Source organism: Lepisma saccharinum, chromosome 5, assembly GCF_977018435.1.
Source record: "Lepisma saccharinum chromosome 5, izLepSacc3.1, whole genome shotgun sequence".
In the NCBI taxonomy this organism is placed as follows: domain Eukaryota; kingdom Metazoa; phylum Arthropoda; class Insecta; order Zygentoma; family Lepismatidae; genus Lepisma; species Lepisma saccharinum.
This window is the reverse complement of record NC_139233.1, coordinates 9,214,430-9,231,840: the sequence shown is the minus strand read 5'-3', so window position 1 is coordinate 9,231,840 and position 17,411 is coordinate 9,214,430. Positions and strand designations below refer to the sequence as shown.

Below are 17,411 nucleotides of genomic sequence, written 5' to 3'. Positions count from 1 at the left end.
AAGAACAAACTATAAAAGAAAGGGTCATAAAAGACTGTAGGAGGAGAGGATTCAAGAAATGCATAAAGGAGACAGGAAGACCACCAAGTTTGAAAGGCTTTCCAAAGATACAAAAAGAGGAGATGAAATTTAGACCAGTGATGAACTGCAGAAACAATATTTTGGAACCCTTGGAAAAGAAATTAAAGAAAGTTATTGAAGTGCTAGTAACACAGCAATAAAGCAGAGCAGTTAAGAACAGTGAACAAGTAGCAGACCTCATAAACGGACTAAAGTTGAATGAGATGAAGACGACAATGTTTAGCTTAGACGTGAAAACTATGTTCCCGAGCATCAAGAGGGGACACGTTTTGGACATTATTAAAAAGAGAATGGGACAAGAAATTATAGGAGAATGGGATAGTGAAAGGGTAGTGAAGGCGCCGGAAACCATTTGGAATAACGGTTACAGTATAATGGGAGATAAAATAATGTTAATGAGTGAAGGACTAAATATAGGTTCTAGCCTAAGCCCAGCATTGGCTGAATTGGTTATGAATGAATGGGAAAAGAAAGTGATAGAAAAAGGAGGTGACAAAATAATTCGGTCTTGCAGATATGTGGACGATTGTTTTGGCATATGGAAGGGAACGAAGAGGCAGCTCGACATTTTTGCCAAAGCAATACAAGATGAAGAAAGAGGGATATTATTGAAATGGAAGAAGAAGACAAGTTAAGCTACCTAGATATATTGATGAAAAGGAAGAGAGGACAAGAAATTGAAACGGTTTGGCATCAGAAAAATGTGCAGCAGGGTTATTCTGCCACAAAAGAAGTTATGTAAGTGAGGTAACAAAAATAAATTTTATAAAGAATATGGAGGACAGAATAGAGAAAATATGCATGAAAGAATGTGAAAAAGAAGGCAAAATAAATATCCTATGGAAACAGCTGGAGAAGAATGGCTGTGAGAAGCAGAAGAAAACGGGCAGGGGAGAATTGGAAGAGAAAGAAAAACTGGAAGAGAAAGAAAAACTGGAAGAGAAAAGAAAAGAGAGATGGTTTGGAATAAGGAGTATGGGGAAGACCACAGAAAAGATATGCAAAGTGCTTAGGAAAGCGGGAATTAAAACTTACAGGAAGGGAGGGAGAAGCATCTTAGGAATAGCGAAGAATGCAAGCAAGAAAAAGGACAACAGAGAAGAGGAAGAGAAAGGGATTATCTACGAAGTGAAATGTAAAGAATGTCAGAGTGTGTACATAGGAGAAACGAAAAAAAGCTGGAAGACAGGTTGAAACAACATAGGGATGATGTACGACTTAAGAGAGAGAGAGAAATGCAATATTTAAACACACGAGAGGAACAGGACATGACATAGAGTGGGATGAGACTAAGCAGATGTGAAGGGAGAAGAGAATGCTAGTTAGAAAATGGAAGGAAGCCAAGGAAATAGATAAGAAATGTGAAGAAGACACAATGAACTGGAATGGGGGACTTAAGTTAAACATAGAATGGAAGAAGGTGTTAGAAAGAGTGGAAAGGACAAGAGAGAAAGAGGAGAGGAGAAGGGAAAAATATGAAGGAAAAAGAACGTGAGATAAAAAGTCCAACCACATTCTATATGGAAGTAATTATGTTTAGCCTTTTAGGTGAAAGTACAGTTGGCAAGTGAAACCCACCTGCTAGAAAGTTCGAAACAACTTTCTAATAGTTTGGACGGAGTAATGTTTGTGTGTATATATAATGCCCTGTTTTTGTATCTTGTTACTTTCGTACTTGATACAGAGTCTGAAGAAGACCTTGCTAGAAGGTTGAAACGTTACGTTTAGTTTATGTTTTTAACAAAATAAATTACTGCCTTGGTCAGCATATTTAGTTTTTCATAAGAGTGATAATATGATGAAATTTATGAATGGACATTCACAAACATCCATGCTAAGGTCGGGAATCGAACCCGGGAAACCTGGCGTCGTAGCACGATGTGCTAACCACTCCACCACGGGAACCGGCTCAATTAGTATGAAATCATTTCAAAAATATAAATATTGTACATTGTTGAAGGCATTCAAAGACAAACCAATTGTATGTACTTTCTTGAAGCTTTGTTTTAAACCCACTATATGCATGTGTAGGATAATTGAAACAGAACCTACAGTTTCAAGTGAAGTCCGAACCATTGTACTTTGTATAAAAGAGTGTTATTTTGTAATAATAATAAATACATGAAAAATACTTTTTGTACAAACTTAATTTTTAAAATGTGTATTACGTTCGCCAGCAATTATTTTTGTTGGTTTCAAGGTTTTAAAAATTTGAAGTGTGCATTAGCTTCGAGCCAATGATCTACATAGGAAATGTAAAGAGCTTCAACAATTGAACACGCACGTTCTATATTAGTATAAACTTGATATACAATTGAGGCGTTGCGGATACGAAGGGCGAACTCAACAAACGAACATTTAGAGAAAATGTGTTTCATGTTGCGAGGCACAGGGCAAACTTAACAAAAAACTTTGGAAATCACACTGGAAAACTTTCCGATATGATGGTATGACTTATTTGTTGAGTTAGCCTGTGTCTCACAACTTGCAACGCATTTTCTTCAAAATGTTCGTTTGTTGAGTTCGCCCTTCGTATCCGTATCGCCTTAATTGTGTATTGATAACACCTTATAAATTGAATGATAAAGATATGAAACTACAAAGATATATCTTCTTTAAATTATTATTTTGTATTTTGTGTTTAAATTTAAGTCGTAATGGCTATGCCCATACTTCAAATAATCATGGAGGGGACTTCGATCCTAATAACTACATATGAGAAAATTCTAAATGTAATAATTCCATAATAATAATTGCTTAAAGTTCATTTTAACGCAATAATGTTAATGCGTTCATTTCTTTTCACTTAATACATATACAGCGCTACTATCAATGATCCATTCAGTTTCAAAGCACTGTATTTTCCAAGGTATTACAGGGCCTCCCCGATGGCGCAGTGGTAGTGTCGTCGCCTTGTAATCCCGGGTTCGATACCCGGTGGAGGCACAAGTGGTTCGGATTCCATTTTAAACTGTAGGTCCAGTACCGATTAGCTTTACTGTACATAAAGTAGACTTAAAACAACATATCAATCAATCAATCAAAACCAAAGTATTGCACATACAGATATGAATAATACATGAAAATAACTGTAAACTCACCACGTTTGCATCGTGAAACACAAGTTGGCAGCACGAGTGCAGTGCCTGTACAAAATGGCGACAAATCGAGAAAGGAGTTTTTGTGTGTTGGAATATGCGAGATACTCACCTGATTGCCGATTCCGGGAATTTCGTCTACCAACAAGACGGAGCACCCCTCTCCCACCCCCTTTGGAACATGAATGTTCGTTGCTACCTAAACGACGAACTTCCACATCTCTAGATTGGGCATGTTGGTGTGGATGAAATCGACAACCACTTGGATGTGTGTCGTGAGGTCAGAGGGGCATGCATACAACATTTGTAGAATGTGAGGAAAACTTTGGTGAGTTTACAGTTTTTCTCATGTATTATTCATATCTTTATGTGCAATACTTCGGAAAATATAGTGTTTTGAAATCGAATGAATCATTTATATTAGCCCTGTATTTATAAGCAAGTTAACGATTAAAATTATTTCATCACAAAGAACTTGAGATATTCAAATAAAATAGAAAAATAATATATATTTCCCCCAAAATATCTACCTTTGATTTATTTGACATGAACTGCATGTATAGTAGTTGAACCATAGCTATAAATACTTGACATGTTGCCATGGTAACCATACTCTTTACTCAAGGTGTTGCTAAGGTAACCTAAGTCAATTATGGGAAGGGGGAACGACAAGAGTGTTGTTTCAAGCTGTGAGCTAACCCCAGTCACGTGTTGATGACGAATTACGATATATGTAATTCAATTGTAGAATACTTCAGAAAGTAAATAAAGTAAATACTCATATTGTTGAATCTTCTTTTCATTAAGATTTATAATATTAGCTAGATTAATTCACTGTATTTGTGATATGAGTGAGTACAGGTCATTATGCAGAGTGTGCCCAAAGAGTTATGGACAGTTGCTGGAGTAATTCCGCATGTAAGAACGCGATTGGAGTCGTTTACATTCTGCGCTATAACATGTACTTCTTTCGACACTGCATATTCATCATGTATACGAGATATATATACATGAACAACGTTAATGCAACACTTATACAGGGTGACCTGTAATTGGATGTAGAGGGGTTAAAGGGGTTAAAGTAGAGCAAATTTGCAATAAATTTGACCATATGATACCCCGTCCGAAAATTAGTAGTGTTTTTTTTTTTTTACACACATAAAAATGCGAATTGAGAGAAAACAGCTCATTGTATGGCACATATTTCAAATATGTGGTTGGTTGGAAAAAAGTTTGTCCCAAATAACAATCACGTGTAAGTAACGGGTGGGTCTAAACTTACAAGTGATGATTAAAAAGTGCACTCTTAGTTTACTTGGCAACATATTAATAACAAAAATGGTATGACACGAACCATATAAATTCTTAAATTACTTCCTTGTGTCATCTGCTATCCAACAAGGTACAAATGTTGCTAACATTCACATTTGTGTACAAGAAATAATACTTCATTCATCTTCATGGGAATGGAATCAATGAACAATACAATTAAAGAACATTACTCGTCTTGCTCAAAGTGGGCATCTCCGTTACGAACGCAGGCACGCAGGTTTTTACGGACATTTGGGCTCGTAACTCGTGATTTGATGGTGTCCTTGATGTGTTGACCAGCTGTTAAGATAATCTCCCTGAGCTCTTCTTACGAGTTTACCTGTGTCTTGTAAACTAAGTCTTTCATGTGGCTCCAAATGTAAAAGTCGCAAGGCGTGAAATCGATCGGGGGATCGAGCTGGGCAGTCTTCATGCTGGTAAATCATGTCACGTCTTGTAGCTAGAGGTACATCCTCCAACAACATTGTCATCCCGTTCCTCAAAAAATGTTCATAAGTGATGCCATTTAAGATTTGGGGCAGGAAAAATGGCTCTATGAAATAATTGTTGATGACGCCCATCCATACTTCAGCCTGGGCGTGCGACAGTGGCTGGATGAAAATTACCCAAAAAAGAAATGGATTGGCCGAGGCTGCCCGATTCCCTGGCCGGGTCGATCCCCCGATTTGACGCCTTGCGACTTCTACATTTGGAGCCACGTGGAAGAAGTAGGGTATAATGAGCGGTTCTACGAAATCCTTTGTAGATATCCCTTATTTTCTATGGATTTAGCCTCAGTTGTATCATATTATGACGATTTTTTGTGCATTTTATGGCGTTCGACGACGTTCCAGTACAGCTTTCACCGCAACTCGGTTTTTTCCATCTCATCCTTTGTAGGTATGTCACGATCATACGTGATATAACTTAACCTATTTTTTTTTTTTTACGAGTTAGGTAACATACATTCATTCCAGTTATGATCTGTCATGAGGATTTTTTTTCGATCTTTTACACACTAAACTGACCTACATGTACAGTAGTATGAAACTGTACGAGCTGGACACACCCTTTGACCTACTTTTGATTTTACGACCTTTTAGGGGTTAAGCTAACCTAAAAGAAGAAAAAAATGCCCAGTAGAGGCTCTGGCAACACTTTTTCACCTTTGCAGATTTTCGCTATGTTTTTTTCTTACGCTGACCGCTTCCTTTGACCTATTTTTTTTTGTTTTTTACAATCTTTTACGGACTAAACTAACCTACGTATGCATATCCAAGACAAAAAACAGATTTTGACCAAAAGTGTAACCGTTTTCGAGACCGGTCTCAATTTTGAATTTCGGAAAACAGACGATGCTAACCCCCCCAAAAAAACATGTTCCTACGATCATCCCTTCGAAAGTTACGAGTGATCGAAAAAAAAAATCGTCAGTTGGTCCACCCCTTGACCTCAGGACCACCAAAATTTGTACGCGTACTCTATGTTGCCAAAATCGACAGGTGGATCAACGGGGGATGGGGGATTTATCGTGTTATTTTTGCGCTATCTCTAACCGTTTTCGAGATACGTCCATTTCCGGTAGACATTTTTGAATTTCGGAAAAGTCACGGAATTTTGATAGGCAACGACAGAGCCATCTATGAGCAAAACGTTGTAACTCTCAGATGTTGGAATTTTGATAGACGACGACAGATCCATTGATGAGACAAACGTTGAAACTCTCGGATGTTGGAATTTTATGTCAACTTTTTTCAGTATGTCAACATTTTTTCTTTTCCTAGTGAATGGGTTAGGTGACTTGCAACGATGAAGGCCTTCTAGCAACACGAACTGCGTATTTCACTAAAATATGTCTTTAACTATTGTCATTTAGGAACCACCATCTCCTTGTGGTTAATTTGGTTATGGTCAATTTTCAAATTGAGCAAAAATAACAATTGAGATGGCAATTAAAAGTTCGTAATTGGCTAATAGTTAGAGGTTTCCTCAACCTAGTTTGATACATTGGTTGAAATTTCCAAGGCATATTTTGCATTTTTTTAAACTATTTTAGTAATTATTTTGAAATTTCGAAAATGATAGCTTGTCCCCTTTCATTCTATTTCTAAACCTAAATGTACTTATATAAGCGTTTATTATTTTGTCTTGTATCACTTCTAAACCTTTTTTTCTTACCTGTTTCTGTTGATGCGAGTGGAATCGTGAAAATAGAGAAAATATAAACGATCGTTTCCTTTCGTCCCATTTGAAAACCTGTGTGTGTGTGTGTGTGTGTGTGGGCGTGTGATTGTGGATATGTTGTGCGACTACACATTCATCATATTACTGTTTTAAAAATTGAGTGACATTTGCTGATCAAAAATATTCATTTATTACTTTTCTACATTATTATACAACACAAAATTTTTAAAAAATGAATTTATTATGGAGTAGAATTATGTGCTTCTTTCTTAAACCAACATAATTTTTCCCATTAGAATATCCTCAGCATCATGCAGAGTAGCAGAATTGTGCTCCACATTGCATCTGCACTAATCGTCATCTACAATTAAAAAAATGTTTCAAATTTTGAAATTATCAACTATTATATACAATATTACATATTCAAGTTGCTTACAATATAATTGTAGAATATTCTTGTGTTAAACATTTGATATGTTGCTTAATAATTGTGTATCTGTACACAAATTCTCATTAATTATTACATGAATGTGCTTAAAATAAAACATTATAATATATATTGTGGTAAATACTAACTTGGTTAGTATTTTGAAATATTTTCGGAATTTTGGAATGTTTCATTCGAATCCCCTGAACGCAAAAACGTACGAAAACGCTTCAAAATATTGTATTTATTGGTAGAAACAAATTATATACCTGATGAAGTGTGACGTTTCTAATATTTTATAGAACAATATTTTTTCAATGAATATATTTAATTAAATTGCAAACAAACCATTGAATCGAGCATTTATGAATATCTCAGTGAAATATTTTCATGTTGTATAAAATTGTACTGGTATCTGAATTCAGATAAAAGTGATCTCATTATCTAAAGTAATTTTGATCAGTGTAAAGGTGAATTTTAGTCAGTGGTGAAAAGAATTAACTCATATAATAGTAAAATAGGAAATTAAAATGTTATTTTTACAGTTAAAGAAAATATTTATTTATTATTACTTACTGTCCTCAATGTACTGTCGTGTATGGTAACACAAAATCTTGGGGCAGGCCTTGCCGAGCTGAACGAGTGTCTTGTAAAACATAAGAACATATACACAGAATCATATACATTGTAAAATACTATCAGATATTTAGGATAAACAAATCTACCCAAAATTATGCACTTACTATGTTACCTGACACATTACTGGAACAAAATCCTCTATAAATGTGTTATTTTCTATTAGTGTTATATTAAATGGTGTATAATATTTTAAATATATTCATGTTGCTCTCTGAACATTTTCTGCATCCTTTGCAGTTTTGTTCTGAGTATGTCATGCTCTCGAATAGCTTCTGGTATGGATTTTCTTGGTGGTTGTACAAAACCTTGAGTTACAATCTCAGGATTTTCTTCATCAGTGTAAATATAAGTCTACGTGAACAACAAAGATCCGTTACCAATCCTGTCTGTTGTTCAAACCTTTTGTTCAACTTGGGATTACCTTGTAGATAATCAGTTAGGTTCTTCGGGAAAACATTCCACAAATTAGTCAATTTATTGTAATTTACTGTAATTGTAGCCATTACTAAATACTAATCTCTAAATTTTGGTAAGTACTTTAATAAATCTTTCTCAATGAATAAAAAATATTTTCATTACTTAAAAATTGTCTGACAGCATTTTATGTAGGTTATGTTTAGTATCTCAGGACGCAACTAAGTTGTGTACAACTAAAGAAGATAAACATTAATACTGTAATAAATATTTATCCCGCCTTATCCATGCCTGACAAGAAACTTACTTAACTGACACGCGAGGGGAGTGGTGGAGGGTTGATGGAGTTTGCACATTATTTATCGCTAAAATTCAAGAAAGCATTTCCTTCTTTATTCACTGCTTCCTTTGTTATTTATACAGAGCTGCAGATACATAAAAATTACAAAATTGTACATAATTAAAAGAAGACAATAACTTATTATACACAGTCAATTACATCAGTACATGTCGAAACACACATCCTTACCCCTATGATTTTATGAACAAAAGTAACACACGAACATTAGAAACACCTTTTTCATTTTTTAAATGAAAATGTTAACAGTTGAAAATAGAGAAAAACAAAATGTGGCGAGCCTGGAAGCCTTTCGCTCCCTTTCTTCGGGTAAGATAGTGCTAATCAAAGAGCGTATATAAGCTCTTTGCGCCTAATGTTATCAACGAGAAACTCGAAAATTCACCTACTTCGAAATACTCGAACTTTTAAGCACAAAATTTCAAGTCAGTCTCATCCTACATATCTTGAGAAAATAAGTCAAAGTATGCTGCTTTATATGATAAGAAAGCGTTGCTTACCTTCCTCTAAAGCTCCATTCCTATGTCTCGTGTGCTGTCCTGTAATGGAAAATTTGCGTCTCAAGACTGAACATACGAAGACATTTATCCACAAAATAACCAAAGTTATTATATTGAAAGCGCCATGCGCATGGATCCATGTTGTGAATAAATGGAAAGGTGAATTTTTCTTATTATAAAAATTCTACGCAGGTGCTGGCACTGAAGGCACCCACCAGTATATTTTACATTGTTATTTTTGAGAATGAGAAAAGCTGATACGTAGTATGTAGCCTATAAAGTTCTTCTTTCCATCCAGTGCCAATAATTAATCTATAGTAATGCGATGCATTTATGAGCATATAATATTATATTATTTATATGTATATATACGTGCGTGTGTGTGTGTGTGCACGCGCGTGAATATGTTACCAGACTACACGTTTATCATATTGAAGTTTTTAAAAATTGTGTGATATTTGCTGATCAAAAATATTCATATATTGCATTTCTACATGATTGAGAAAACTCAAAATTATAAAAAACATTGAATTTATCTTTGGAGTACATAATTTTTTTGGTTTCAAAAACCAACATAATTTAGTTTTACATAAGAATACCATTAGCATCGTGCAGAGTAACTGAAGTCCCCTCCACACTATTTCCTATACAAAATACACAAATGTCTCAAGTGTTGTGAATTATGTAATATATATTATATTATGTTACACATTCAAGTTTTAAACACAAAATTCTTAGTAATATATTTCTGACACAACAAAATTAGATTAATAATTGTTTAACAATATCTCTTCTAAAATTATCTACTATAAATGTATTCAGTTAAAGAAAACATCTGATTTCTTGCTTAATTAATTTGTATGACTTAATTATCATTAATTATTACATGAATGTGATTAAAATAAATCATTGTAATATATATTGTGGTAAATATTAAGTAGGTTAGCCTTTTAAAATAATACGGGATAAAAATATTAATTAGAATGTTTTATTCGAATCTAATAAGGGCGAAACGCATGAAAACGCCTTAAAATATTATATTTCTTGTCATGAGCCATTTTATTTTAAGGAACATATTCCATTAAATTTCAAACAAACTACAGAAGCGAGAATTTATCAATATCTAATATCTTCACATTGAATAAAATTGTATATGAATTTATATAGAACTATGATTTTCTAAAGTAATTTTGCTCATTATGAATGTGAATTTTAAACCAAGTCACTGATGAAAACGGATCATTCTTATAGTTGTATAATATATAATTTTAGGTGCTAAATTTATAGTTAAAGGAAATTAATATACATTTATTAATACTTACTGGACACAATGAAACTTCTACTTTTTTTATTATTTTGGTCTTGAATTTCAATAATAATATCTACAAAGAATAATAAACATTGTAAAATACTATCAGATATTTAAGATAAACTAATCTACTCATACACTGGATTTACTATGTTACCTGAGACATTATTGGAAAAACTTCACTCTCTCCAAATGTGTTATTTTCACCTAGTGTTATATTTAAAGGTGAATATATATATGTTGCTTTCTGAAAAACTACTCTACTCACTTTGACTTACAACCAAAACTATACCGTAGATATATATAGTACAGAGTGACCTATAATTCAGTTCATGTAAAATTAACGTGAAAAAGTTTTGAAGTAAAGTAGGCGAGAACTTTTTCTGCATCCCTTGCCGTCTTGTTCTGGGTATGTCATGCTCTCGGATAGTTTTTGTTGTTTATTTTCTTGGAGGTTGTACCAGACCTTGAGCTACAATCTCGGGATTTTCTTCTTCAATGTAGATGTAATGTAGGTCTACCTGAACGACGAAGATCCGTTACCAATCCTGTGTGTTGTTCAAACCTTTTGTTCAACTTGGGATTACCTTGTAGATAAAGAGGTAGGTTCTTTGCGAAAACATTATACAAATAAGTCAACATCATCACTGTAATTGTAGACATTTCTAAACATTGGTAAAAATTGATTGAAAACATTTAACACCTTATGTTCAACATGTAAAGACGCAACTAAACTGTGTACAACTAAAGAAGATAAACGTAAATAATAAATATTAACCCTGAATTGTCGATGCCTAATAAGAAACTTATTTAACTGACACCGGAGGGAGGGGTGTGTTTAAGAGTCGACACATCTTTATCACTAAAATTCAAGAAACCATTCTGCTATTGATTCACTGCTTCCTATGTTGTTTATGCAGAGCTGCATTACATAAAATTTAAAGAGAGGCATAATTAACAAAAATAATAAACTACGTAATTATTCACCGTCACTCACAAACCTTACGTTTGGGATTTTATGAACAAAAGTAATAAAGGAAAATTAGACACAACGTAGGAAACAATGTTTCAGTTTAATGGAAAAAAATTTTAATAGTTGATAGTCTAGAAAAAATAGTGATCGTGGGCCTGGCAGCCTTCCGCTCCCTTGTGCTTTACGGGGTGTTTCTTCTTTCCTCTAATATATTTTGAGTATATTGCAGATCTTCGCTTGTCAGTTAGCAGTTACACAAGCGTGCGTAATGTCAACTATTACCTCTCCCGAGGTAATTAGTATGACTTAATGAGTTTCGAAGACATTACACCGAAATGTCCAACTGGCAAAGACCAGTTCCTGAGATGAAACTCTTTTCATTGGAATTCCCATAGTTCTTGAGTTGGGAAATCCTGAATGGGGAATAATTCGCTGCAGCTTACTCAGTCTACTGATTACAATGGCACGGGCAATTAGTACGAGATATTCTAGGTGAGCTTTTCAAAGACTGTTTCTAACTTTCTCATTACACTTGTAGAACTTGCAGCACAATTTACTGTAGCCTACTCCACCCAGTGATGAATTCAGATGGCGACCTGGGAGGGAAAATCCTCCTGGAAATGTGAAAGTCAGCAATGTAAGCTTCTCTTGTTGCAATGAATTTCCACATCTTGCAGCTATTTTATCGGTTAGTCAGTCAACAGTTTGCTGTGGAATGGTGGTGGCGTGTTTTTGTGCAGTCTTATCGAAATTTACACTTAACTTCATTGCATATCAGAGATAAGGCGCAATTTTTTAAAAAAATATTAGTTTTGGTTTTACAATTTGATGTATATGACATTCCTTCGTGTGAAGTTTGACATCGAAATCACAGGATAGTGACTCGATTCAACACTGATTCTACCATTACATTTTACTGTATTCTACGATTACAGTTGCGTGCACAATAAATAAGTTTCTAAATTCTACATTAAAATTACATTAATTGCGTTAATTATGAAGTGACATTGTACTTTAAAAACAGTAATGGCCATTATGTTTTACTGTAGTTGTAAAGGTGTGGGAATTGATGGTATTGGAAACATTGCTCTACAAGAGACCCGGAAGAAACCCGTCCACAAGGAGTCGAGTCTACAATAATATGTTACACGCACGTCAAGCCAAGTGTTCGACATTACGCAAGGGAGCTTCATTGAACAAGAATCTACAGGCTCCTTGCCTGCCAGGTCTTTACCAGGTAATGAGAAGTCACGTGAGATAAGATGTAGTTACTGCCCTCAGACGCGAGCACCACTATCAGTGTTGCCAACGCATATTATATTTCACTACGCATGGAGACTTTTGAATTTATGCTAGTTGCAGGGGCCTTGAGGTTGTATAACTGTTAGATTTTGTAACTTCTAAAATTAGTATCATTATTACGTCAACCGACTACCACATATTTTGAATATTGGTTTGGAAGGTCTTCAAATAGGGTTGTGTGTTTGTTCATCTTATGTCGCTTTTCTGGTCTTCAAATCGTAAATATTCTCTCGGTTTCAGCTTTACGTCGATAGTTTGCACAAATGTGCAAATAGCATTACCTGCTATTTGCACCCGTCTGAAAATGCAAGCTGACATCGTGTTACTACCAATGTCGTCTGTAGAACTAAATAATTCCCAACAATGTGAGCGAACGCCGATTTGTCACAGAATATTAAAAAATATCTACGATGGCACTTTTTGCGAAAATGGGTTCGCATTACTTTACAAGTGTCAGGAGTGGCGGTGATTAGGGGGGTCCAGGGTTGCTAGTTGCCCCCTTTTTGACACTTTTCCCACCGTCGCTTTCTAACCTTATGTACGAAGGGAAATTAGACTGTCCTTGCCACCCCCCCATAGGTTTTGCACCTTACGCCACTAGTTTTGAAACCCAATCGCCGCCACTGAGTGTAAGTGATACAAGAATTTTCTAGCATGGAACAAATCTCTGCGCATTAAATTGAGATGATCTTGCAAGTTCTCCTTGAACAAGTTATAATCTAAAAGTGGGTAACATTGACTGCATGACTCATGTATCTGGAGACTCTGCAACACCGGAATAAGCGTTCGCTACAGATAAGCGAGCTGGGTACTGCAGTCACTGCCAGTTACATTCGGGCTTTCGATGCTTGTCGGTTCAAATCCCAGAAGTACAGTTCTTACTCGCTGGCTGGTCAGTCAGGCGGGCGTAGTAAGCAAATCTGGCCGATGTGCAGCGCTCTGATTAGAAACCCATTACTTCAATCACATTTTTACAGTGTAGGCTATAATAACTTCATTTCAATAAACTCACCACAATTAATAGGTGCATAATATTTACATAATCGATAACATTCCAAAGTACTAATTTCTTAAATGATTTTTAACAAGTTGAAATATACACGAATTATCAGCAATTACAACTATGAAAATAATAAGAGTCGTTTCACTAACTTCCTCCAACTTGTGCTTCAACATAGAAATGGCTTAGTCCAATCATGAAAACCTAAAATAGAGAAAATAGTAAAACGTTTACCTTTCACAAAACATTGTCATAAGGAGTTAATTTATTCAGTTGTTTGTATGGCTATGAATGAAGTACAAGATGTTTATGAAATTGTTATAGGTATCGTAAGATAGATGATCAGTAGCTTACAATATCTATTGTCGTGTATGTTTAATGCCTTCTTTTTGCAACAACGGTGAAGGGACGATTTACATGCAACTCCATTATTGGTAGGTAATGGATCGCAACACATCGATATCATGGTCGCAAATATGTTAAATGTGCTGTATATTGGCACTGCTTGAAAGTGTGTGTGATACAGTGTTGTGATCAATGACCTACCAATGATGACGTCGCATATAAACAAACTATGTACTGCCCTTGTTCAGAGATGGTACCGGTCTGGGAGACAAAAGTGCAATGTAATTTGTGCAATTTGAATCATATTTATCTAGTCATGGCAATATAAGAAGGTATTAGGGAAAGATTACCGATTTTTTTAATTTTTTTTTTTTTTTTTGCCTGTAGACGAGTATTTGAAACAGGTGAGTTGGCATTACTGGTAGGCGACAGCGCTGTGTGCAAATGACTTAACAGTCAGTCAACTAGAGACGTTCGACGAAGTAGGAGTACTTCTATTGTGTTTCCATTGTTCGTGTTGCAATTATTGTGCTTCGAATCTTAAGCTGTTGTATAGAGTAAGGGTAAGTAATGAAGTGCCATGTATATTATAAAAGTGCCATTCATTAACTACTTACTACATGTCGTAAAACTAGGGTTTAGTTTGGTATGTTCGTGTAGCGTCATATATTTATTTACGGGTAATAGTTTCCTAAGTTGGACCACCAGATGTTTCCCAAATAGGACAGGTCCATTTTAGGAGACGTTAGGTAAGGAAAGATAATTCTCGTTAAATTTCGACAGGAAGTAATTGAAGGACTATCTCTCTAGGTTTAATAATGTCGAAATGAGGCACGTAAGGGACGAATATTATTTTCAGATGGCTAGAGCTGCTTGCAGAAACGGTGACTATGAACTCAATGAGTGTGCTCGCGTATATAGGGTGGCCAAGGCTACAATAAAGAGACACTGACAGTAAAAAGCGTTTTCGAATACAATGAAGTGCTTTGGTAGGCAAGCAACCTTTACTGCGGAAATGAAAAAAAAATATATCGTCTACCAAATACTGTTATTTGAAGAAAGGTTTTCCGGTTTCACAATCAAAGATGGTAGTAAGCTATCCTTTGATATTGCAGAAAAATACGAATTACCTCACTGTTTTAACAAACCAGAAAGAATGGTCGGTAAAAAATGATTTTATTCTTCAACGTGAAACCCAGCATTAGAAAGTATTTGTATACAGACGGAAAGTAGACTGTCTTACGCGGATTATTTCTAGTGCTGATGTCTTGTTATACTCTTTCAAAATCAGTTGTGTTCATTAAAAGTTCAAAGTGATTTTTTACATATGTTTATATTTTGTTTTTACATTGAGGACTGTCTTGCAAGTAGAGAAGTAGAGAGGGCGCTGTTTACAGTGACATTTTCTGGCAGTGTAGTTGCAGATGTATTTTATTTAGTTTTAAATTTTTAACTTAGGTAAATATCTGCTTGTTTGAACAAAAATATGGTAATATAAATACATCAGTAAAAAGCAGTACATACAACTATTTTTCCTTTTAAAGTTGTGTGATTCTCTATATTTTATTACAATATACGTCATGTGTCGATCGTTTCAGCATAAGTTCCATATTTCCTATTATTCAGTAAATACATTGTAAGTATATTGAAAATTGTTGTATTAAAAATATTGTTTTAGGCAAAAAACACTTTTAATTCATTCTAATGTTAATAATAATTGTCAATTATAGTTTCACATCTCAGGTCCAACTTAGGCAACTGTAAGTCCAAATTAGGCAACCGGTTTTCCAATTTCGACCCTTTTCCTTATTTTACAAATGTTAGTCCTTATATACTTTAAACGTTTTTACTAATCGATGAAAGTGCATGTAATGTTAAATACTTTTAGTAAATATATTTCGAATTTGTCATTAATAGAGATCATACTTATCAATAACCGTTAATAAGTTGAGATGTGAGATGGCATGCCTCATATGAAAATAGCATTTTTGTTTTTTCATGAATATTGGTGCCACCATATGATCGCAAAGTGCGCTACTACTGCCAGAAAGCTCTCAGAAGTGACTGAGTCTAGAATGCAAGTTATTTATCTCATACCCTGATGGCGCTTGTGGTTGGTTGAGGAAATTATCATAAGTTCCATTAGCTGTTGGAGTTTGCATTGTCGTACCTGCTCACAAATTCTACACATGGATTAAAGAGACTTCCAATATATCAACTTTGCTTGCACGTAGACATCAGACGATAGCAGAGATGAAACAATTACATCCTAAATAGACCCCAGACAAAATATCTCGATTCGTTTCAATTTGGAGATAGAACATTTGCATTTTCAATGGGCGAAATATAAATCAGACCTGGTCAACAAGTCTTATTTGAAAAAGGAATCTTGGTGGGTCGGAAATACAATATTAACTCAAGATTATGTGCATTCTAACAGTGCAATATGAATAGATGCTATCACAATATCCCTTCCTCTTACTAAGCAATTGACCAAGAATTATTATCAGTCAATACTTTACCGTCAGAATCAAGAAGGAAACCATTAACTTCGACATGATGATCGTCCTGTAACTCAGCACCAGTCTGCACCAATCTTCAGTAGAACGTGTTTGATATACGCCTCGTTGTTATTATATACGCGCAGGATAATTTCACTGCATTTAGTTCTAGCTGTTTCCGTTTTATAGCATGCAAAATTACAATATTTATTCTAAGTAACTTTTTAAAGCATAAAAAGTTCACGGTGTTTTTCTAACTAGATTAGGTTCTAAATATTCATTAATTATCGAGCTGGTCTGAATAGTTCGTGTTCATTTGCAACAGATAAAAAGCATTAAGTAAGAAAACATGAGAAAATTTAACGTCTTGTGTGTTCATGTTGCGATTCGTTCATGAAAACTCTTGTTAAGTACACCTTGATACAGTGGCAGCCTTCAAATTCCAAAACTGGGTGCTCCAGGGAAGGTGTCAAAACTGGGAGAGGGGTGCTACTATCCCGACACCCCCTAATCGACGCCACTGTCTTGATAACTACATTTTTTATGAAGCAATTTCTAAGCCATGCTTTTATTTTAATTTTTGTAATTTTAGCTTTTGATAATAACAGTTGTTGATCATCTCCCCTTAAGTCACTCGTTCATCTTTATAACTTATCTGCTCTGCGCAGTGCCTTGTGGGAACAAAAGTATACAGACAAGTACGGTAGCGAGTATCGTGTGAGACGAAAACTAGCAGATGAGCAAGTAGTACAACACAACTAATCCAAGTCCAACTGGAAAATCCAGCAGAAACTCTAGCTTTACGTCTGATCCAGGCATTGGTTTCGTTTCTCTGTATTAAACTGTAGTCAATATAAAGATTTGAAAACACACCCAGAGATTGAATTGCTCGCTACATAATGGAAAAAGAATCACTTCTCGTGTGCCATTTTGAAATACTTCGACCAATTTTGATCAAATATAATACCA

The 17,411-nt window shown here is 35.0% G+C and overlaps 1 long non-coding RNA gene across 2 annotated transcripts; it reads right to left on the bottom strand.

The window, feature by feature from the left end:
- Positions 1-6,840: 6,840 nt before the first annotated feature.
- Positions 6,841-16,593, bottom strand: LOC145988199 (uncharacterized). Of its 2 annotated transcripts, none has more exons than XR_014441708.1 (6): positions 16,464-16,593; positions 13,749-13,800; positions 10,335-10,394; positions 9,013-9,051; positions 7,678-7,747; positions 6,841-7,035 (listed from the first exon to the last, which is right to left on the bottom strand). It is a non-coding gene; the product is annotated as an uncharacterized LOC145988199 (long non-coding RNA). The 2 variants fall into 2 exon arrangements; XR_014441709.1 differs by having other exon boundaries at positions 7,678-7,735.
- Positions 16,594-17,411: the final 818 nt, after the last annotated feature.